Below are 22878 nucleotides of genomic sequence, written 5' to 3' on the forward strand. Positions count from 1 at the left end.
CTACCAACCCCATGTTTGGTGACATCATGGTAACAGCTTGAAACTGGCCACGGTGGCAGTGTTTACTCCGTGGAAACTGTCAATGCTATAAGCCAGGGTGTTTCCCACCTGGAGAACTAGCTGTGAAAACATTTACCAGCATACCACTGCCCGGACAGTTCTGATTCACATGGCAGGGTAGGGAGAGGGGACTTTGGAAGGAGAAACAAGATCCTGGTGGCCACACTGACAGGGACAGAGATAACAGCCAAGCTAGCCAAATAGCAAATTTTCAGGAAAACAGAAATTGTTCCAGAGAAGGGAGTCTGAGGCCTCTAAGCAACTTCAAGGTCACTCCCTGCCCTATTCCAGATCCTTCCCTATTGCTGTTAGCGTGGGAAGTTCTATCTGATGACTTTCATGGAAAAATTATGGTTCCACAAAACCAACCTACTGCAATCCCACTCCCAAAAGTAAGACCAAACTCTACAAAACTAGAATCTTCCACTGCTTGTTCTTATAGGTCATTTTTCTTACCTCTGTACATTGACCAAAACCTAAAGAAATATTTTACTTTGCAATTAGAGATTGGAAATATCCAACATCTGAGAATGACACAGTGGGCAGTAGTTGCAAACATCACATAAAATGTATGACCACAGAAATAGGACCCTCACATCCTCAAAGCTGAAGGACAAAAAAGGGAACAGATCAGGGGATGTTATATGAAGAACAGAGCCTAGTGCTAATCTGGCTACTTCACTGCAACCCAACAAGGAGCCTGTTCACAATCCATAGCCTACCCAGACCAGTACTCTTTCCAAATTAAGGGTATGGTTCCCACTAGGATAAAAGTCACAAGGAACTCCAGGCTGAGTGCCCTGTAGTAGGCAGAATCTCCAAGGTCAATAGTGAATCAGTTACTCTGATCCCAGTGGCTTCAACGTAAGTCAGAGAAGTGAGGCTTACTGAAGCCTCCACTTGGATGCAATTTCTGGTGGAAGGGGAAGGGACTGTGGACTGACATCAAAGAATTACGCTTCGATTAAAGTTCAGCTACAAATAGCATCAAGAGTAGAGTCTCCTAGTAGATTATTAGACCTGCGGATTATTTGTTCTGAAGATTTCCTTTAAGAATCGGTGAGCTCTCTAGTGTGTTAACCTGGAGAATGGCCAGCCAAGAAAAACTTCACTGAAAAGAGATCCACGAAATCTGTCGTAGATAAGCGTTGACTTGTTTCCACAAAATCTGTCGTAGATAAGCGTTGACTTGTTTCCCCCAAATCAGATTATCACATGGGTTACCTACATGGGTTAGGGTTTGTGTTTTCCAATATTGTATGAAAATATTTTACCTTGAGTACTGTACTATAAACACTCCCCTCCCCTTTTTAACCTTTTTTTAGGGTATTGAGATGAGACAGAGAAAGGAAATCGAGAATCACTTTACTTGATCTGAATTGATGTATATACAATTTTCTAGGCTTTCTTATGATGATAAAGACAAGAAGCAGCAGCAGATTTAGAATTCTACTTTATCTCTACTCTGTCTCCCATGAAAAATGTCATTAAATTGCATTTGATATTGTTTCCTTGAACCTGGACTTGTTTGTTGTTGTTGGGCTTTTTTCTCTCCATAGGCTACTGGGCGACGTGAGGGAATAGAAATGCAATGCTATAACCTGACAGTGCAATTATCAGAAACTCACCAGCTGCCACGTTTGACTTACGTTTCATTATCTTCCTCCCCTTTTCATTTTTGCCTCCATTTTAAAGTCATAATTGGATGTAAGGGAGAAAGTACGGCTGAAGGTGAATCAACGCTGTGGCAGCTAATTTGCCCGCAGTACTATTTCAGCATCCGGTGCTACCTTGAGAAGAGAGACCAAAGCCTCCCTCGCTGGCCTTCACTGCCCACCCGCTGCCTCCAACGCCCCTTATCTCAGCTCTCCCCTCCCTCCGCCTGACAACAGTGTCCCTGAAATTTACTTCTGGGCCTAGCAGATCAGTTGTCAAGGGAGCCTTCATGGTTTAATTCTTCGGTTTCAGGCCACTGTTAGTTACTCGCCAGATCAGGACTGAGCAAGAGTTTCAATCCTATTGCCTCTGTCAAGTCATCTTAACCTCTATCTTCTTCCCTACGTTCTCGGTCCCAGAACCTGTTTTCTACTCTCAACAAAGGTTTATAGAAAGCGCCTTGAATTGATCTGAGTGATCAAAACCGACCACAGGGCCAGCATGAACATTCATGAGCCAGGTTACTTTTCAGGCCACGGCCTTTCTTGGGACAGTTCTGCACACCATGGTGTCCCAAACACTTGCCCTTGCCCTAAAAATACACTCAAAGATGCACAGTAAGGTTGCTGAGTGCCAGAGAGACACTCCACTTAAAGAAGGGGGAAACTCACCCATCGGAAGGAAAGTCAGCTGGGGAGGGAGGCCCAGCCCCGAACCCACTCTGGGATGCAAGGTTAGTTCTCAGACTTGAGTGTGCTTAAGAATGATAAACAGCGCTTCCCTGGTGGCGCAGCGGTTGTGAGTCCGCCTGCCGATGCAGGGGACGCGGGTTCGTGCCCCGGTCCGGGAGGATCCCACGTGCCGCGGAGCGGCTGGGCCCGTGAGCCATGGCCGCTGAGCCTGCGCGTCCGGAGCCTGTGCTCCGCAACGGGAGAGGCCACAGCAGGGAGAGGCCCGCGTACCGCAAAAAAAAAAAAAAAAAAGAATGATGAACAGAACTTGATTTCTGGGCCCTAGAAACCAGAGGTTTTTCCTTCAGGAGGTCCAGAGTGGAAGCCAGGGTTCTGATTTAACATTCTCCCCGAGAGGATTCTGCTGGAGGTATGTGGCTGAGGATCAGATTCTCAGATCCAGAACTGATTGCTCACTGGTGCTAACAGGGGCCACAGGAGACAAATAAAGGAGCAGATAATAAAGCCACTTGAAGAAGAGAGCCGGTCTTTCTGCGGGAGGAAGGAAGGCAGGAAAGGAGGTGACGGGAAGCGATCACAGTTACCTTCAGATGGAGAAGCAGGAAACACTTAAGTGGACTCCAAAAAGGAGAGCAGAGGGCAATTGGGTAGGGGTTCCCTGTAACCGAGTGGCAGAGAGAACTCTATTCTCCTGTCATGTGGGGGCAGAGATGGTAGGTACAGAGGAGTGAGAGGAGGCTGGGCAGGCAGGATGCCGGAGCCGTGACCGGGGCTGGCAGACGGAAGCCAGCGTGGAAGGGTCCTCCGTGCCGAGTGTCACGCGGTGACAATCCCGGCAGCCTGGTGCTGAGAAGGGACTGTGTAAATCCTCCCCAGGAGCACAGAAGGGGCTTATCTTGTAAATCCCTGCCAGGTTGGGATGGTAATTCATATTTAAATCTCTGCCCCCAGCCCTGACAGGGAGATACCTCACAGATCCCCAGGGAGGCATTTATTTACCTCCCCCCCCACCGCCCCCCGGCAAATCTCCCCAGGATTCCTGAACATGGGTCACCGGTTCAGGGCCCTCTGTGGGGAATGTGAATTATCAGGCCACTTTCGGCAGCCGCTGAGAGCTAAGCCCCCACGTAAGCCTTGCCTATGGGGCGAGAGAAAAGGAAATCACTGAACTAGTTTCTTACTAGCCTAGAGGTAGGCAAGATAAACTCTGCACACCCTCTGTAAGGAGGCCATTGGGAAAAGCATCTCTTAAGGATAAAGTTGGGGGCATGGATTACCACCCATCCATGAGGTAATTCAGCCTTCCCTTCTCTCTGCCTCTTCGTAGGTTCCAAATCAACTTCCGTTAACACACAGTGATAGACATATCTTGATTTTTACGTCTGACTTGACACATAATTCTGGCAATTACAGAGTTAAAAAACAAAACACAATCAAACAGGAAATCAAGCACCCCACTACATCGAAGTGTTCGGGAATCGCTGACGGAAACCGCCCGCCTTGGCCAGGCATGGTGAAAACCGCTTGCAGGACCTCGTCAGGAGGTCGCGATGAAGAATGCAGTGCTGCCGAGGAAAGCTAACCAGGGGAATTCGGGAGGGGCCGGAAGGAGGAGGGAGAAGACAACATGCCCTGCCAACCTCCCAGAAACCGTCACGCCGGATCCATCTTGGCTGAGAGACGCACGCGCCACCGGGAAGGACCCTGAGTCAGATCAGCTACGGGCCAAGCAAGATGATTGGCCAGAGACAACCCGGAAACTAACGCCATTACCATAAAACCTGAGGCTGCAAGCCACGTGGAGAGCAGTTCTCCTGGGTTCCCTTGCCCTGCTGCTCTCCGCTCGGGTACCCCTTCCCAACAAAATCTTTTGCTTCATCAGTACGTGTGTCTCCTCCGACAACCCATTTCCAAGTGTTTGACAAGAGCCCACTCTCCGGCCCGGGGAAGGGGTCGTCGCCCTTCCTGCAACAGAAAAGCTTCCAGATCATTCAGAAGATGAGCCCACCACCTACCTTGTGGTCCTGCTTCCTGCAAACAATGACAGGAGGTCGAGGTCAGTCAGCAAAACTCAAGGAAGGTCTCCCGAAACTCTGGGTCCATCCCCTAAACATTCAGATCTGCATCTTCACCAACCCGGGAAAGGTGCTCTGTAAAAAAAAGAGAATCAGGAAAACCTCCGTCACTGGGGCTGGTTTAGTGATGTGGCCACACCCTGAGGGTGAGGCTCAGTTGCGGAATGAGCTCTAGAGGGGAGAGGGCAGAGAATAAGCCTGCTTAGTAAATAAAATAAAAAGTATTTTTATTTGCTAAATCTGGCAAACCTAGGAGGAAAGAGTCCATAAAGTGCATTTGTTTTATTGTGGGTACAGGTTACTAGCCACAGTAGGGCCTCGGGGGGAGTGTCCCTATCTTGCTAATTCTGCCTCTAATCTGGGGAGCCAAGTGTATGGCCAATTCTCTCCGGCCACAGGGCTGGTAGAGCGGTATTCCCTAGGCCCCGCTGCCGCCTCCATGGTGGGCTGTTCTCTGGGTGGGCTCTGGCGGGCTGGAACTGGCCTCTGCTTCTTAACAAGCCCAGGATGGCTTGAGATCCCAGAGTCTCAGGGGCACTTGGGTACAGGGAAGCCATGGCAACTTAGAAATAGTCGCAAGTCTTCATGTGCCATTAAGAAGAGTGCTTCAGGACAGGATGTAGGAGTGCCTTCAGCCTAAGCAACAAAATATTACTGAATGCCTATGTATGTTGGGCTTGCTGGAGGATACAAAGGGAAAAGAAGGTCTGGTCCCTGCCCTCAGGAACGTCTTAGTGGACTTAAGGAGCCAAAATAAATGCATTTAAATGTGCATCAAGCAACTCTCAAATGGTCCAGCAGTTCCTAAGCAGCAGCCCAGTAGCAGTGGTTGGGCTGGAGTACATGCATCCATAGATTTGGTGAGAAGGAGACGAGGAGCCCAAGTGGATTTAGACGGTTTACTGTTTACAGTGAGAAGAACATTTTAGTCCAGGTTCCGTGAGCCCCAGTTCCAAAAGAACAATGAACTGTGCACAGAGAGGGGATGCATTAGGGGAGGAACCCTGAGATCAGGAGGCTCTGATCTTATACGGGGTTGCTAGCAAACCTGCCCAGCCTCCTTTCTGGAGAGAGAGATTATTTTTATTACTCTGGAATATAAGCAAATCTCTCTGAGGAGGGAATACCTCTATTTTTTACTACCCAGGAATGTAAATAAATTTGTTCTAGAAGGAGTCACTGTCTCCATGCTTACATTCATATTCCTAAAAAGATAGTTCTAGAGCAAACAGGCTCTTCATGCCTAGACAAGTAGAAACACACAGCCTTAGATAATAAAGAGCTAATGAAATGATTAAGACTTTAACTGGGGCTTCCCTGATGGCACAGCGGTTGAGAATCCACCTGCCAATGCAGGGGGCACGGGTTCGAGCCCTGGGAAGATCTCACATGCTGCGGAGCAACTAAGCCCGTGCGCCACAACTACTGAGCCTGCGCTCTAGAGCCTGCGTGCCACAACTACTGAGCCCGCGTGCCACAACTACTGAAGCCCGCGCGCCTAGAGCCCGTGCTCCGTAACAAGAGAAGCCACCGCAGTGAGAAGCCCGTGCACCACAACAAAGAGTAGCCCACGCTCGCCGCAACTAGAGAAAGTCCGCACGCAGCAACGAGGACTCGATGCAGCCAAAAATAAAATAAAATAATAAATAAATAAACTTTTTTTTAAAAAGACGTTAACTGGCATGGTTTGAGGAGGAACTTGATGGAAGCTTATATGATTTTTAAAAATGCTTCATGGAGGAAGAAGACCTTGACGTTGTCCCTGAAGAACTTGTAAATAAGGTCCAGGATTCCAGCCAATTCTATCTGCTAGGACAGGGGCTGGCCAGATAATAAATATTTTAGGTTTTGCAGACTATATGCCCTCTACGGCAACTATTTAATTCTGCCATTGTGGTGTGGAAGCAGCCTCAGACGATACATGAATGAATGAGTGTGCTGTGCTCCAATAAAACATTATTTACAAAAGCAGGCAGCAGACTGGATTTGTCCAATGGGCTACAATTTATCAATTCCTGCACTGGAATACACAACCATGAACTTTAACACAGATTCAAGGGGATGATCAAATATTGGAAATGGCAGAAAGGATTCGTGCAATGGGAAGAGAGTTGGATGAAGAAGCACTGAATAAGGAAGAGAGTAATAGAGGAAATATCTAGATTAGGTAATTCGTAGGATCCTTTATCACTCTGAGATTCCATAATTGTTTAGGGTCTTGGTAGAGTAACTATAAACTCTACAGGCATTCTGAGTTTTCTTCCAGATATAAGAATGAAGTTAGGGTCCTATTAGAATCTTATTCTATATATTCACCTCCAAAACTCTAGAAGAGCTAGAGATTCTAGAAGGCCACAGAGAGCCTTACTCATGATAGCTCCTAGGTTCTCTGAAATAAATGATAAAGGGGACTTTGGGTCTGATGGTCAGTGACCTGTCCAAAACACCAGGATTACTGCTTCATTATAACAATGAGGGGGGAATGCATTGATGTGGAATGCTTCAAGTAACTTTCCGGAAGCAGAGGACAATCAAAATACTAGGGTGCTATCTTGGGAAATCCAGGTTGTCGTAAGACATAAAGACTTTGGAACATAATACTACCTAGTGCCACTCAAATACTTTCTTCCCCAGTGTTTTAAGATGCCCAGGATTTGTTTTAATCAGATATGATAAGATGGTAGACACAGAGACAACTACCTTTGAAAGAAAAGCTTATTACTTATAATTCCCAAGAGGAGGGGGGACCCACCATGTCACAAGGAAGCACCAGGGTTGATCAGGAGGCAGGAGTGAGGGGAAAGCGTCATGGGCAAAAGCCATCATTGGTACTTTTTTGAGAAGGAATGGGTGGGATTGTCTCTTATTTGCAGGACACATGGCCCCTGGGGCGATTTAGGGCAGGGGCCTGATAAAAGGAGGAGGGTAGGGGTGTGGATTCAGGATTGGTTGGTTTGCATATCAAGGGCCTGCTCTCAGGCAAGTTGTTTGCTCTCTCTAGGAATTATCTATCTAACCTTAGGAGGGGCTGTCCCTCTTCTAGGACCTCAAGGCCCCAAGATGTCAAAACATCCTAAAAAATAAAAAAGAAAACACATGATTAATACAATTTTCCAGGCTCTGGAAAATTTTGTTCTTAATGTCTGGACAGAAGAAACTATAGACTAAAAGAGTTTTAATTCCTTGGAGAAGGTCATGTGGGCTGAAAGAATTGTCATCTTTGTAGAAAATTCTCCCTTCACACTTGGGTGGCCACAGTACCAGCTGTGGAGTGAGGCCCAAACTAAGGCAGTAGGAGCGGCAGAGCTTAGAGACCAACAGCAGCCTTGCAGGAGAGCAGCAGTTCATAGGGAAAAGGTGTTCAGCCTATGTGAATGCTGCCCTCTGGAGTTGTGCAGTGCACCACCTGCACAGCTGTACACCAGAGGCCTGAGTGTGAACCACCCAGGAATGGGGGAGTATATCGGTCAAGATTTTTAGTTGTGGACAATAAAATCTACTGCAGCTAGTTTAAGCAGAAAATACATGAGGCAGTTCACTGGCAGGCCAGAGAGTCACCAACTCAGGGACAGAGCAGCCAGAGAAAACACCCAGCCACTGCACAGAGTTCTTCCAGCAGAAATAACACTGTGTTGACTTCTGCTTCTCGATACCTTGATGCTAGGAGGCCAGATGCTAGGGTCAGAAACTCTGCCACAGCTGCTTCAGAAGAGTGAAAGCACCCCAAAGCAGAATACGGCACCCCAAAATGTGACTATAGGAGTTCGGGACATGCCACCCCAAAATATGCCACTTTGGTATATTGATTATTTTGAGCCCTAGGCACTTGGAAAATCCCAAACATTGTACAAGGAAAGGCTTTCTCTGAACTCCCCTTATCTGCCGGAAGAAGATCCTCCAGAAGGAACTCAACTGTCATAAATCCCCTCCCCGGGAGTTTCATCAACCAGGGAAGATGGACTCATCACAGGAGAGAGAACTAGAAGTCGGCACCACACTCAGACAAACTTCATCACAAACTACCACACCTCCCATCTGTGCTTCTAAGGGTCCATTCGTCGTTCCTAAAAGGTCAATTTCTCCCCCTCCCACCGCAAAGGCCTACACCCGCCTCTCCCTGTCCCTATTGAGATGGTTTTTAAGCCTGAATTCCAAACCACCTCTTTGAGTTACTCATTTTTCCTGGGTGTCTCCCATGTATACACGAGGTGTACATGTTAATAAACTGCTGTTTGTTTTTCTCTTGTCCATCTGTGTTTTATTACAGGGATCTCAGCTAAGAACTCAGAAGGGTAGAGGGAAAGTATTTTTCCTCCCCTACAAGGGCCAGATATCCCTGCCACTGTGCTTGCCAGGAGGTCAAATCCCTAAATCATATGAGGAGTTCTAAATGCCAGGGAAACTAGGTAGAATTGGTCTTAGCTTTCAGGCTCTCTAAGCTCCAGAAATCAAACGGAAAGGGACCGGAATCTGTACTACACAAGTCAACTTACACTACCTGTCACGGTAAAGAATGAGAGGCTTAGAGTTCCGGGAACACAACTGGGGATTATTCAAAGCAGCTACCACTGGCTGATCGCCTGAGTTCTGGCTTGTCGCAGTGTGGGCTGGGAAACAAGGGGTGAATAATCTGAAGTAAGAAGCACCAAAATCCTTGAAGTAGACTGCATTTTGCCAACAGACCCATTCCTGAAACAATGAACTAAATCACATACTAAGTGCCACATATAATATTTACTACTTAAAGAACCCCGTTGTGCATCCTCTGCGAGGTGAATAACTGTACTTCTATATTTCTCTCAGGTGAAGCTGGATTTAATATATTGAGCTTTCTTAAATCAAGGCATACTATCCCCTTGGAGCCTTTAAAAGAACGGAACGTCACAAATCTCAAGAAAGGAGGCCATAAGGAGTCACAGTTTTGACATAACTGCAAAATGGAAACAGGCAGTTGGCAGTGCCGCCGTTAAGCTCCGTGCCTTCTAAATTAAGAGCTGGAACTCATCAGCTTGGACACGGAGGGAACGTTCTGTGTGATCCTAATACCTGGCTGTGTCCACTTAGTAGCTAAAGTCCTCAGAGTATCAACTAGAACGCAGATCCTGGGTCCCAAGTTCACAGGTGTGCTATAAATACTCAGGTGCTGGATGGGAGGCATAGGTACTTAACGCTCTCATAAAAAGCAGCACACAGATGGTAATTAATGCCTCACACTGTCCCCAACACGCAAAGCAGATTTGCTACAGTGGCAGCAACTCTGATTTCTGATTTCTTTTTTTTTTAAATTTTTGCCCAGACAGCCGGAGGCCAAAAGCTGTACATTATTAAAGCTTTCTCTGCCAGTTCCCTCAAATCTCAGCACATAATGGAGATTGGTTCTCCTTAATAGATTCATGTACTCCTTCCCCAGTGCCTTGTCAAATAATAGCACAGTCCAAGCAATAAGAGGAGTCCACACTCACAGCCTGTGCAACAGGGGGGAGGGGGCTTGTTTATTACCCTGTCTGGAGCAGAATCAAATTACCATTCATTCAGCAAACACGCTACATATGCAGACAGTTTAGCCGAACAATGGATCTATAAGGACATCCCCCACTAATCTTGGAATATCAACTGCCTTTTCAAAGGGGATTTGGATTTTCTCTGAATTGATCAAACTTGACAAGCAATTTCTACCTAATGTTCTGGCTAGGCTCTTCCCTCTTCACCATCCGTAGGTGAGAAATCCTATTGTCTGCTAGTGAGGAGGTAATGCAAAAGGCTACAGACGACGCAAGTTCAGGAAGAGGAAGAGGTGTCTGCGGCCAGGACTAGGTCATCGCAGAAAGGAAAACCTTTCTGCGGGATCTATTTCGTTTGGTTGCCTTGAAATTACAAAACCTTTCCATTCGACACATGCCCCATCCCCCAATCAATTTACGCTTCCCGAGCTGTTGCAGGAGAGGAAGCTGTGAAGAAACCTAAGCCGTCTTTGTACAAAGGGAGACAGTGTTCTCACACACCAGCAGCCCACAAGACCGCCTCAGTCCCTGCCTGGGAATTGTAAACCAGCCACTGCTGTCCCAGCAACTCTCGGAATCAATGAAAACCACGTTAGGGAAAAAGATACCAAATCTGAAAACTCTCCCTGTCCTGGAGTTCATTATCGAAACACCAGCTTGATTCAGTTGTAGTAAACAACTGGGTGAATAGGAGAAGACCAAGGTAATAAGCCCAGCAGGTCAGAGATGTAAAATGGGATTAGAAGAATTTTTCTACCGAGGGCTCAAAGGGAGGGGCTAGGGGGCTGCGTCGCCTTTGAATAAGCTCAAAGGTCAGCCTCTACGTATTCTACTAATCTCAGGACTAAAGCCTACGTGAGTTTCTGTCCTGGTACCAGGCAGGTGACCTTTAAAAAAAAAAAAAAAAATCACATTTTTCTTTGTCCATGTCCAAATGGAAAAATACTTGTGATCTGCTCACTGTCTCTTCAAGGAGCCTTAGCCCAAAAGAATCTCCTACCAATCCCAGGAGATCCTCTGGCTTGGTCATTAGAAAACAATAATTAAATTGCCAACACATCCTTTAACTACGTTACCTCCGTTTTACTGGAAGGCCAGTCAACACCTAGACTCAACTGACAATGATAAAGTGGTAATGATGTGTACCAGGAACACGGGGCCAGATGCCTTTGAAATATTTTTAAGGAAAAAAAAAAAAAAGGCTTGATATTGTTTTTTATTAATTCAACAAATTTTATAAAATGTTGGCTAGGGTATAATTCTCCAAATGCTAAATAGAACACATGCCAAATGAATAGTAAGTCCCCTTATCTATCCCACCCACCCCTAACACTAGACACACACACACACACACACACTCTCTGTATCCAAACTAGTTTCCCACTCACCACTCCTTGCAACAATTCTTAAAACCTGCTGCTTTACTTCCTTAACCGCTAATATCATCCTTTATCTGTGTTCTAGCTTCATCCCTCACTACTGTAATTACCTGGGCTCTCTCACATCACAAGCTACTGCTTTACTGCCAAATTCAGTGACCTCTTGTTTTAGAGGGAATGCTCATGGATTTCTGGGAAATTCCTGAGCCCTACCCAGAGAGGTCCACTTCGCATCTCACACCCAGCTTCCCCACCCCCCCACCCCCCCCCACCCCCCCCCACCCCCCGCAGTCAATGCTGACCAGCTTCCTCTACCTGCAGGGGAGCCACCCCGCCAAACCTTCCATTCTTGAGTTCCCAGCCTCTGGCGAGGCAGCGCTCTCCTCCCAGTCACCTAGACTAGAAAGCCAGAGGCATCTTAACACCTTCCCTTATCCTCCCCTGGCTTTCCCAGTCCACCTTGGTATCCACTGATTCTTCCCCTACATCACTGGCTCGCCAAGAACTGTCCTGCACTTCAGAAAAACCCTCAAGGTATTCAAATTGCAAGTAAAGAGCTCCACTTCACATCATGTTTTATTTGTGATTGTCACCTCCACAGTGATTTTAGTGTGGGTGAGAATATCCGACTACTTCATACTGACATGCACGTTACTTTGCTTAGCCAGATACTAAACATTTGCAACCGTCCCCTACCCCATCGTATCTCCAACTTCTTGCCTCTCCAATCCTCCCTTGGATGAGAAAGGTGATCATTATAGAGCACACGTCAGACTGTGTCACTACCCTCCTTCAATGCCTCCCCACTGTCTCGAGAGGCAATTGTAACTCCTGAGCAGAGTGTAAAGCTATCACGGGGGGTCGCTGCCACATCTCACGCTGTGTCCCTCCACACGGTCTACGCTTCCGACACGGGGGTGTGTTTACTCCTCTGGTGCTTCACTTATGCTGTTCCCTCCGCTTCAACTGTCTATCCCTCCTCCAAACATCAGTACAAGAGTCACTCCTCAGCAAAACCTGCCCTGCCCCCAGGTGCCCCGCTCCTCTAAGCACGTTATTTCACCCCATTAGAGCACGCAGTTCCTCCCTGCACCATAGTTCTGATTACATACCTCTCCCCTAAGGTGTGGTCCCCCGAGCCTGGACTGTCTCATTTACCTCTGTAGCCCTTCTGATATAGTGTGTGCTCGAGGAATACTTCTTGGGCTTCCCTGGTGGCGCAGTGGTTGGGAGTCCGCCTGCCGATGCAGCGGACACGGGTTCGTGCCCCGGTCTGGGAAGATCCCACATGCCGCGGAGCGGCTGGGCCCGTGAGCCATGGCCGCTGGGCCTGCGCGTCCGGAGTCTGTGCTCTGCAACGGGAGAGACCACAGCAGTGAGGGGTCCTCGTACCGCAAAAAAAAAAAAAAAAAAAAAAGAGAGAGAAATACTTCTTGAGTTCAGTTGAAATAGCAAGTCCTGCCACAGCGAGAAACGTTTTTGGACAAAGATCATCCGTTGAGCAAGACCCAGGAAGTATACATAGCCTATTAACAAGGCTAAATGCAGGGCTTAGAGCCCCCCCAGGAAAAGCCTCAGATATTTCCTTCCTGTTATTTTAATTAAAATTAAAGGCACATGTCAATAAAATAATAAGGAATAAATGCAGCATTTTCTTGGGACTTCCCTGGTGGTCCACTGGGTAGGACTCCAAGCTCCCAATGCAGGGGGCCTGGGTTCGATCCCTGGTCGGGGAACTAGATCCCACATGCATGCCGCAACTAAGAGTCCGCATGCCGCAACTAGGAGTCCGCGTGCCACAACAAAGATCCCGCGTGCTGAAACGAAGATCCCGTGTGCCACAGCTAAGACCCGGTGCTGACAAATAAATAAATAAATAATTTTTTTTTTTTTTAAAAAAGACTAAGATGATTTCTTAAGGCCCCTTCTGTGCCAGGATTGAGCCTATAATTCTCTAAAGGGTTGGAATTAGGGTGACCACACTGACTGGTGGGGGCTGTGAAGAGGCGTCTTTATTCAGTATGACCATATGCCTAGTAAAAATGGGAGATTCTGGTACTATAAGGAGAGGGGCTTCCGTGGTGGCACCGTGGTTGAGAGTCCGCCTGCCGATGCAGGGGACACGGGTTCATGCCCTGGTCCCGGAAGATCCCACATGCTGCGGAGCGGCTGGGCCCATGAGCCATGGCCGCTGAGCCTGCGCGTCTGGAGCCTGTGCTCTGCAATGGGAGAGGCCACAATGGTGAGAGGCCCGCGTACCACCAGAAAAAAAAAAAGAAGAAAAAAAAAAAAGAAGGAGAGAACAGATTTTGGAGGATCACTGCTGCTTCTGCCACACTGACACTGAATCACCACTGTGCTGAGCATTGGGCTTGGTACTTTATTGGCAAAGCATGAGCTATAAGACAGACACCCTTGGAGCCCAGAAGTAAACCTACACACCTATGATCAATTAATCTTCAACAAACGAGGCAAAAATATACAATGGAGAAAAGACAGTCTATTCAGCAAGTGGTGTTGGGAAAGCTGGACAGGCTCATTAGAATACCCCCTCACATCATACACAAAAATAAACTCAAAAGGGCTTAAAGACTTAAATATAAGACACGACACCATAAAACTCCTAGAAGAAAACATAGGCAAAACATTCTCTGACATAAATCGTAGCAGTATTTTCTTAGATCAGTCCCCCAAGGCAATACATAAAAGCAAAAATAAACAAATGGGACCTAATCAAACTTATAAGCCTTTGCACAGCAAAGGAAACCATCAACAAAATGAAAAGAAAACCTACAGACTGGGAGCAAATATTTGCAAATGATGTAACTGACAAGGGCTTAATTTCCAAAAGATACAAACAGCTCATACCACTCAAAATAAAAAAAACAACCCAATCAAAAACTGGGCAGAAGACCTAAGCAGACATTTCAAAGAAGACATACAGATGGCCAACAGGCACATGAAAAGATGCTCAACATTGCTAATTACTAGAGAAATGCAAATAAAAACTACAGTGAGGTATCACCTCACACTGGTCAGAATGGCCAGTTTGTATTTTAGTCTGCAAATAACAAATGCTGGAGAGGGTGTGGAGAGAAGGGAACCCTCCTACACTGTTTGTGGGAATGTAAATTGGTGCAGCCACTATGGAAAACAGTACGGAGGTTCCTTAAAAAACTAAAAATAGAACTACAATATGATCCAGCAATCCCACTCCTGGGCATGTAACCAGAGGAAACTAACTTGAAAAGATACATGTACCCCAATGTTCATAGCAGCACTATTTACAATAGCCAAGATATGGAAACAACCTAAATGCCTGTCAACAGATGAATGGATAAAGAAGATGTGGTACACATCAATGGAATACTAGTCAGCCATTAAAAAAAATGAAATAATGCCATTTGCAACAACGATAGACCTAGAGATTACCATAGTAAGTGAAGTAAGTCAGACGGAGAAAGACAAATATTGTATCACATGTGGAATCTAAAATATGATACAAATGAACTTATTCACAGAACAGAAACACAGACTCATAGACATAGAAAACAGATTTATGGTTATCCAAGGAGAAAGGGGGGGGACAGATAAATAAGGAGTTTAGGATTAGCAGATACAAACTACTCTACAAAATAAACAAGGCCCTACAATATAGCATAGGGAACTATATTCAATATCTTGTAATAAGCAACATATAATGGAAAAGAAGATGAAAAAGAATATATATATATACACAAAACTGAATCACTTTGCTGTACACCAGAAACTAACACAACATTGTAAATCAACTATACTCCAATAAAAATTTTTTTAAAAAAGACGGCCACTCTTGTTATTCCCATTTTACAGCTGAGAAAACTGAGGCTTGCTTAGAGAGGCTTAAGTTATTTGCCTCAAGTCACCCACCTTGAAAATGGCTAAATTAGATTTTGAACACAGTAGGCCAAGACCAGAGCTGTAATCACCGTAATCTGCAATCAATTTGCCATCGCCAGGTGACTTGCATCTAAATGAGGACTCCATCTCCTCCTGGCTGTGTTCTCTTGAGCATACAGTAAGTGCTTGATAACAGTGTCTATTATTATTATCATAATTATTACCATTAACTGAGACCATGGGGCAGGATGCCTGTGGATTTAGAAAGCAGGGGAAGGAAGGGAGGATCACTGGGAGGCTCCTGAACCTCCCGGCCAGAATTAAACCTCTGCTTATGGAAAGCCCGGAACCAAGAAGCATGGCTCTCCTTCTCTTGCCCTGAATCAGTGATTCCCCTTCCTGAAGCATCAGACACCCGGTACGGAAGTGGGGCAAAGATGACCTCAACCTTAGAGCTATCATTTTCATCAGCTACATCTACAAGGGATGGGACACATTTACAGTTGCAAAAAGAGGACCAGAGAGACATGGCTGACTGCCCGGCCAATGGTCAGCTCAGGCAGGACAACACGGTCAAGGCCCTGCATTGAAAGTGACAGTAGGTTGGAGAAGACCTTGAAAGCTGGCACAGGGCAGGAATAGGGTGAGGAGAGTGAGGTATTCACTTCGGGAGCAAAATTTAAGGGAGTGCTAAAAATTAGTCATCGAGATAAATAATATTTTAATGCAATGTTATCTTAAAAATCAAAATTGATGGGCTTCCCTGGTGGCGCAGTGGTTGAGAATCCGCCTACCGATGCAGGGGACACGGGTTCGTGCCCCGGTCCGGGATGATCCCACGTGCCGCGGAGCGGCTGGGCCCGTGAGCCATGGCCACTGAGCCTGCGCATCCGGAGCCTGTGCTCCGCAATGGGAGAGGCCACAACAGTGAGAGGCCCTTTTACCGCCAAAAAAAAAAAAACAAATCAAAATTGATGCCCAAAAATTCCATGCAGAAAAAAATTATCAGTATTATAAATATAGACCAGATGTGACCCTGAACTTTGTATAACCCTGAGAGTGAGTTCCTCACCTGCTCCAGCCTTGATTAGCTGGGCAAGAGACCTAGTGCCCCACATTTGGTGCAGGGACAAAAGGAGGAGGTGTGGTTCCCACCCTTCATAAACTTACAGGTTTATCCTGGTGAAACTAGGGTGCGCTCATAACAGTACAACTGCTTGCTGGGCCAAAGGAAGTTGGAGCAATGTTTAGGGAGGATAAAATGTCAGTATTGCTCAAAACCCTTCAAAATTCACATGTACTTTAACACAGCAATTCTGTTTCTAAGACGTTATCTTAAGGAAATAATAACAGATATGTGCAAAGACATTCATCACAGCATAGTTTATATGACAGAACCCTTGAAGCCTCTTAAATGGCCCAAAATAAGGAATTGATTTTAAAACAATAATGAGATATCCATATAATAAAATATTGGGTTGGCCAAAAAGTTTGTTCAGGTTTTTCCCTAACATCGTATGGAAAAATCCGAATGAATTTTTGGCCAACCCAATACTATTCTGCCCTTTAAAACAATGCTGTAGAAAAATTGTTGATGACATGAGGAAAAGCTCATGGCACACTGTCAAGTGCAGAAAGTAACTGAACTTGTATATATGAAAACCCTCGTTAAAGAGCTATAAATGGGACTTCCCTGGTGGCGCAGTGGTTAAGAATCCACCTGCCAATGCAGAGGACACGGGTTCGATCCCTGGTCTGGGAAGATCGCACATGCTGTGGAGCAACGAAGCCTATTCGCCACAGCTACTAAGCCTGCGCTCTAGAGCCCGCGAGCCACAACTACTGAAGCCCACACGCCTAGAGCCCGTACTCCAGAACAAGAGAAGCCCGCGCACCACAGCGAAGAGTAGCCCTGCTCAACGCAACTAGAGAAAGCCCGTGTGCAGCAACGAAGACCCAACGCAGCCATAAATAAATAATTTTTTTAAAAAAAGAGCTATAAATGTTTACCTTTGGGGGTAGTGGGATATATGGTGGCTTATATTATATTCTGTATTATCAACATTTTCGAAAATGAATTGTTCTTATAATCGGATCTCAGCGTACTCTATTTTTTAAGACGCAAGGATCTATTTACAGATTAGTAGAGGCCTGAGAGGAAGGAGACGCATCATTCCGGGGAAGGTGACAGGCACAGGCAGTGGGGCTGGCCAGGCTGGCTGGAGCAGGGGAGGTGCCCAGCTAAGTATGCTGTCCTCGGACACACCCACGGAGGAACAGGGGGGCACAGAGCCGGGAGTGGAGTAAAGGTTCGTCAGACTCAGAGCAGGAAACAGCTGCCCACATGGCTGCCAATTCCAGAAAGCCCTGATAATCCTAGATCCTGCACACAAAGGATCCAGTGAACCTGTTCCATCAGAGAGAGGAGCCACGGGCATAATTCAGAGCCGTGATGAAAGTTCCAGCAGCTCCTCTGATCAAAACGGCAAATCCACAATTCTCCACCTAATCCCTTGGTGACAGGGAAGATTAGCACAAGTCCGCAGCCCTGATAACTCGTACTACCCCTTTAAGTCCCATGTAAAATTTCAGGCATCCCCCTGGAGACCCCAAGCTGGGCTATTGCCATTGCTTTCCCACTAATTGGAAAACTATAATAAGAAGGGAAACATTGCCGATTCCATAATGACCTCAATAATAGAGCAGCTTGCCTTGTGCTCGCTGATTACTCTATCCGTTTACTAAATACACTTGCCAGGCTTGAAAGGATGAATGATGGAGGTTATTGTGAGCCCTTGATGTCACTGCATTTTTCAATATATTAAAACAATAACATTTGTATTGGGGGAGATCATTTGGTCCAGAAAACCTTCGGACTCCTGCGTGTTGGGATGGAGGCTTTGCAAATTTGAACGACTCCCTTTGGGGACATAAAGACATGCAGCTTTCTGTGCCCACAGCGGAATCTTTAAACCACAGCGGGAGGAGGGGGCGGCATGAACACAGGGGCCTCAGTGAAGCTGTCGCTTCTTCCTCCCTTTTTGTTCCAAACCACTTCGCACCTGGCATCTCATGGTGTCTTAAGAGGCTACGGCTGTGAGCAAAGGAGGCGAGGGGGAGTCCATGGGGCAGGGAGAGCTTGGAGCGGCTCCATGGGGGAGTAGACGATGCATCCCCACCCCGCCGGCTCCCAACCCCCTCACAAGGTCCAGAGAGCTGTGCGGTGGCTGTAGCCCGCCGGCTGCTCCTAAGAAGCCCCAGCCACCACCGTGCCCTCAAAGAAACTGCATTCCCAGCCCTGGGTGGCCCTTATCAGTCATATGACAACATAGGAACCCAAGGACCCCTAATGCAGAATCCACTGATTTCCTATTTTCCCACCACTGTCTCTAAGGCTGTCCGGCTTTCATTGCTGAGTTCTATAGAGTTAGTGAAGCGAGGGAGTGGGACAGGGCGCTGCAGAATACTGCAAAATACGAGGATGTTTACTCTTCTTCAGTCACTCGGCATTGCTGCTTCTGGCATTCACTGCACAAAGGTATTAAAACATTCCAGGGCTTGGTGGCGCAGTGGTTAAGAATCCGCCTGCCAATGCAGGGGATACGGGTTCGATCCCTGGCCCGGGAAGATCCCACATGCCACGGAGCTACTGAGCCCGTGTGCCACAACTACTGAAGCCCACGCGCCCAGAGCCCGTGCTCCGCAACTAGAGAAGCCACCGCAATGAGAAGCCCACGCACCACAACGAAGAGTAGCCCCTCCTCGCTGCAACCAGAGAAAGCCCGTGTGCAGCAACGAAGACCCAACAGAGCCAAAAATAAATAAAATAAATTAAACAAACAAACAAACAAAAAACATGCCAGGGCTACTAAAACAGTGGACAATATTACTGGAAATAGAGTGATATGCTCTCAAAAGTATCCGATTCAACACACTAAGGAAAGGCATTAATGAAGTTTTAATGAGACGTCATCTTGCAGTAGTTTTACAAGTAATGATTATATTCATTCCAAAAAAAACCGTGTGAATAACTGTCTCCACGAGCGATGCAGGTAGTTAGGGAGGTATGTCCACTACTGTAGAGTAGAGAGAACTCTACTCAATAATCTGTAATGACCTTATGGGAAAAGAATCTAAAAACGAGTGGATACATGTGTAACTGATTCACACTGCTGTACACCTGACAGTAACACAACCTTGTAAATCAACTGTACTCTAATAAAAATTTTAAAAGAACCAGCCCACAAAGAGGCCACGATCGTTATTTCTGCACAAGAATGGCAGAGGTGTTAACTGTGGGGCTGCCTCAGGCTTTACACAGAGGAAAACACTCTTAAATGGGCAGCTGGCCTGAGATAAAATTACAGGTGCACTTACACTGGTACCAAAGGAAGGAGCCTCTGACAATGTAAAGTAAATGTCCGTGGCATGGGATAGGGCAGATGATACCACGTCCCTCCATCTGGAACAAGCTTGTACTGCACAGAGGAATCGGGCCCAGAAATAAACCAGGAGCCACATGGCCAGGCGTGTACACGAGCCTGAAATCGAGAAGAGAGGCGAGGCTGAAGGATGGAGTAGAGCGGGGCCAGGGGAGAAGATTCTGCTGGACAAGCGTGTGGCGGCCCTTGGCATTGTCCTTCGTTTGGCCTCACCCCCAAAGTCACCTCACTCTGTAAAACCCTGCATGTTGGGGCAACACGCAATTTTTTTTTTTTTTTTTTGCGGTATGCGGGCCTCTCACTGTTGTGGCCTCTCCCATTGCGGAGCACAGGCTCCGGACGCGCAGGCCTAGCGGCCATGGCTCACAGGCCTAGCTGCTCCGTGGCATGTGGGATCTTCCCGGACCAGGGCACGAACCCGTGTCTCCTGCATCGGCAGGCGGATTCTCAACCACTGCGCCACCAGGGAAGCCCATCACACGCAATTTTTAGGAAGGGGTTTTCCCCATGCATGACAATGCTTTTCCGCACCATAATAAGAGCTGAGGCTTACCAAGGCAGTCTTTCTCAAGTTTTCATAGGCACACGAATCACCTGGAGATTTTGTTAAAATGCAGACTAGGATGTGATTGGTCTGTGTTGAGGTCCGAGATGCCTGCATCTCTAACAAGTTCATAGATGTTGTGGATTTGCCTGGTCCATGGACCACACTTTGAGGGGCAACGTTACGTTTCACCGTGAGCCAGGCAGGCACTGTTACAGGTGTTTCGTGCATAGTGTGTGCTCATCACAACAAACCTCTTAGTTAGGCACCGTTTTGTAGATGGAGAGATGTAGGCACAGGGAGGTTTTGCAACTTGGCTAAGGTCACACAGCCAATAAGGAACAGAGCCAGGATTTGATCCCTGGCAATCAAGTGCTAGAGTCTGACTTTTAAAAATCAGTTTTAATTCTTAGAGATACAATTCCTCATACACCCCTATCCCACAGTGAAGTCATATACGCAGGTTCTGCTTTCAGTCTGTGGACATTTCTTCAACACGGTTATTTGACGACATTTACACAGCGAGTGTTTTGAGCCAGGCCCTGGGCTAAGCTCAGGTTTGTAGAGAGCCAGCTCTGCCTAGAGGAACGGGGGACGGGGGGGGGGGAGGGTAGGCGGGTCAGTGGAACAAGTGATCTGACAGCTGTAATGTAGAGTGACCCACCCTGGGATCACAAAATGCATTGGATAAACTCGCACAGGTTACACTGTTTTCTTCTCCCCAGGGTGGAAGGGAAGAAGAGGGAAACTAAGATTTTATTTTTCACAAGCCTAACACATGATAAGACTTGTACATGTATTACCTCATTTAATCCACACGTCAGCCTGAAATATAGGTGATAGTCTCCCCTTTAAGGCTGTATCAGACCCCGTCCAAGGTCACAGAGCTAGCTGAGTAGGAGCTGGCATTTGAACTTGTCTATAACTGACTCCAAAGCTGGTACTTTTCCCATATGCCGCTTTTCCTGTTATGTATGTATTGCTGTGAAACCACCCCAAAACACAGTGGCATGAAACAACATCTACGTGATCACGCTCAAGGTTTCTGCAGGACAGGAATTCAGAAAGGGCACGGCGGGGAAGCTCCTCTGCTCCACAGCGTCTGGAGGACTCACTTCCAGGGGGCTCCTTGGCTCACAGGTCTGGTGCCCGAGTCAGGAAGGAAGGATGAGCTTGTCCAGCTGGAAATGCCATCTGGAGTGCCTTCCCTGTGTGAGACTCTACACAGTGGCCCGGGGCTCCAAGAGTTAAGTGTTTCCGCAAGCAAGGCGGAAGCTGCATGACATTTAATGACCTAACCCTGCAAGGGTTAGGCATCGCTTCACCTTTCTCTGTTGGTACACCATGGTCACAGAGCGCACCCAGATTCAAGGGAGGGGACATAGACCCCACCTCTTGATGGGGAGTGTGTCAAAGAACTTGTGACCGTGTCGTAAAAGCACTACAATCACTTTCACCCAGAGGAACCACCCTCACGTGGGACCCTTGCCTTCTGGAACCACATCGAAGACTTCTAATAACTCAGCCCATGAGAATGTCAACTAGCACAGCATGGGTCTACTTGGATCCCACCCAAAAGAGTGAGTTACTGATGCCTGGAAGACATCAATGGGATGAACTCACCATTAACGCACCCTGTAGGATAGCTTTAAGGACTGCATTCACAGGGAATCACGGGCCTGGCAATGACCACAGACTCTCCCCCACTAATGCCCAGCACTGCTGTTGAATGCTAATGCAGAGGATCTGGTTGGTGAGCAGCAAGTTTCCCAGCCACCCGCGTCTTTCTGGGATCCACCTCCTCACCATAGGCACAGCCGTGGCTCCTAGATCAGCTGTGATGGTTTAAAAGCTTCCACATCGGGTTGGCATCATCCAGTAGCCCCAAGAAGGCCTTGGCTTCCAGGGGACACTTACAGCGGGGACTCTTGCCACCAATAAGGAGATTCTCTCAACCTCTATAGGATATGTTCGCCTTCCACCCTCCCTGGAACTTTACGTCACAAAACCCATGGCTCTGGAAACCCGACAAGGAGCCACAGGGAGCTGTGCACCATTCAATATGGCGGACAGGTGAGAACATAGCAAGTAACTGATGGGGAGTTGATTAGACAGGAAGCCGTTTAATCAATCTGAGCAGGCACTGCAGACCACTCATATAGAGCTCAGTCAGAAACCATCAGCATGCGAGAAATACCTCCTTCACTAAGAATTTGGTGCTCCTCCCCCTAACAACATGGACTTGTATTGATTTCGGCTTAACAACCTCGATCTAATATTTAGGGCTTCTAACAAAATGGAGTCTGTCCTTCCTTCCTTCCTCCCTTCCCTCCTTCCTTCCTTAACAATTTACTAGATAATCTAGGCACTAGGGAAAGATCAGTGACCAAAACAGACGAAAATCCCTGCCCAGCCTTCATTCTGGTTGGGAAAAGACCAATGAGTACACTCAACAGTTTACACGTTATGCTAAAATGCAGTAAACGCTATGGGAAAATTAAGAAGATTGCAAACGGGTGTTGGTAGGATGCTAAAGTGTTCAGCTGAGTGGTAAGGGAGGGAACCACTGTGGAGATGGTATCAGAGCAAGAATGTGAAGGAAGCCCATGGGGCACAAAAGCATTCTAGGCAGAGACAACAGCCACCTCCG

The sequence above is a fragment of the Kogia breviceps genome, chromosome 16 (genome assembly GCF_026419965.1).
Source record: "Kogia breviceps isolate mKogBre1 chromosome 16, mKogBre1 haplotype 1, whole genome shotgun sequence".
NCBI classification, from domain to species: Eukaryota; Metazoa; Chordata; class Mammalia; order Artiodactyla; family Physeteridae; genus Kogia; species Kogia breviceps.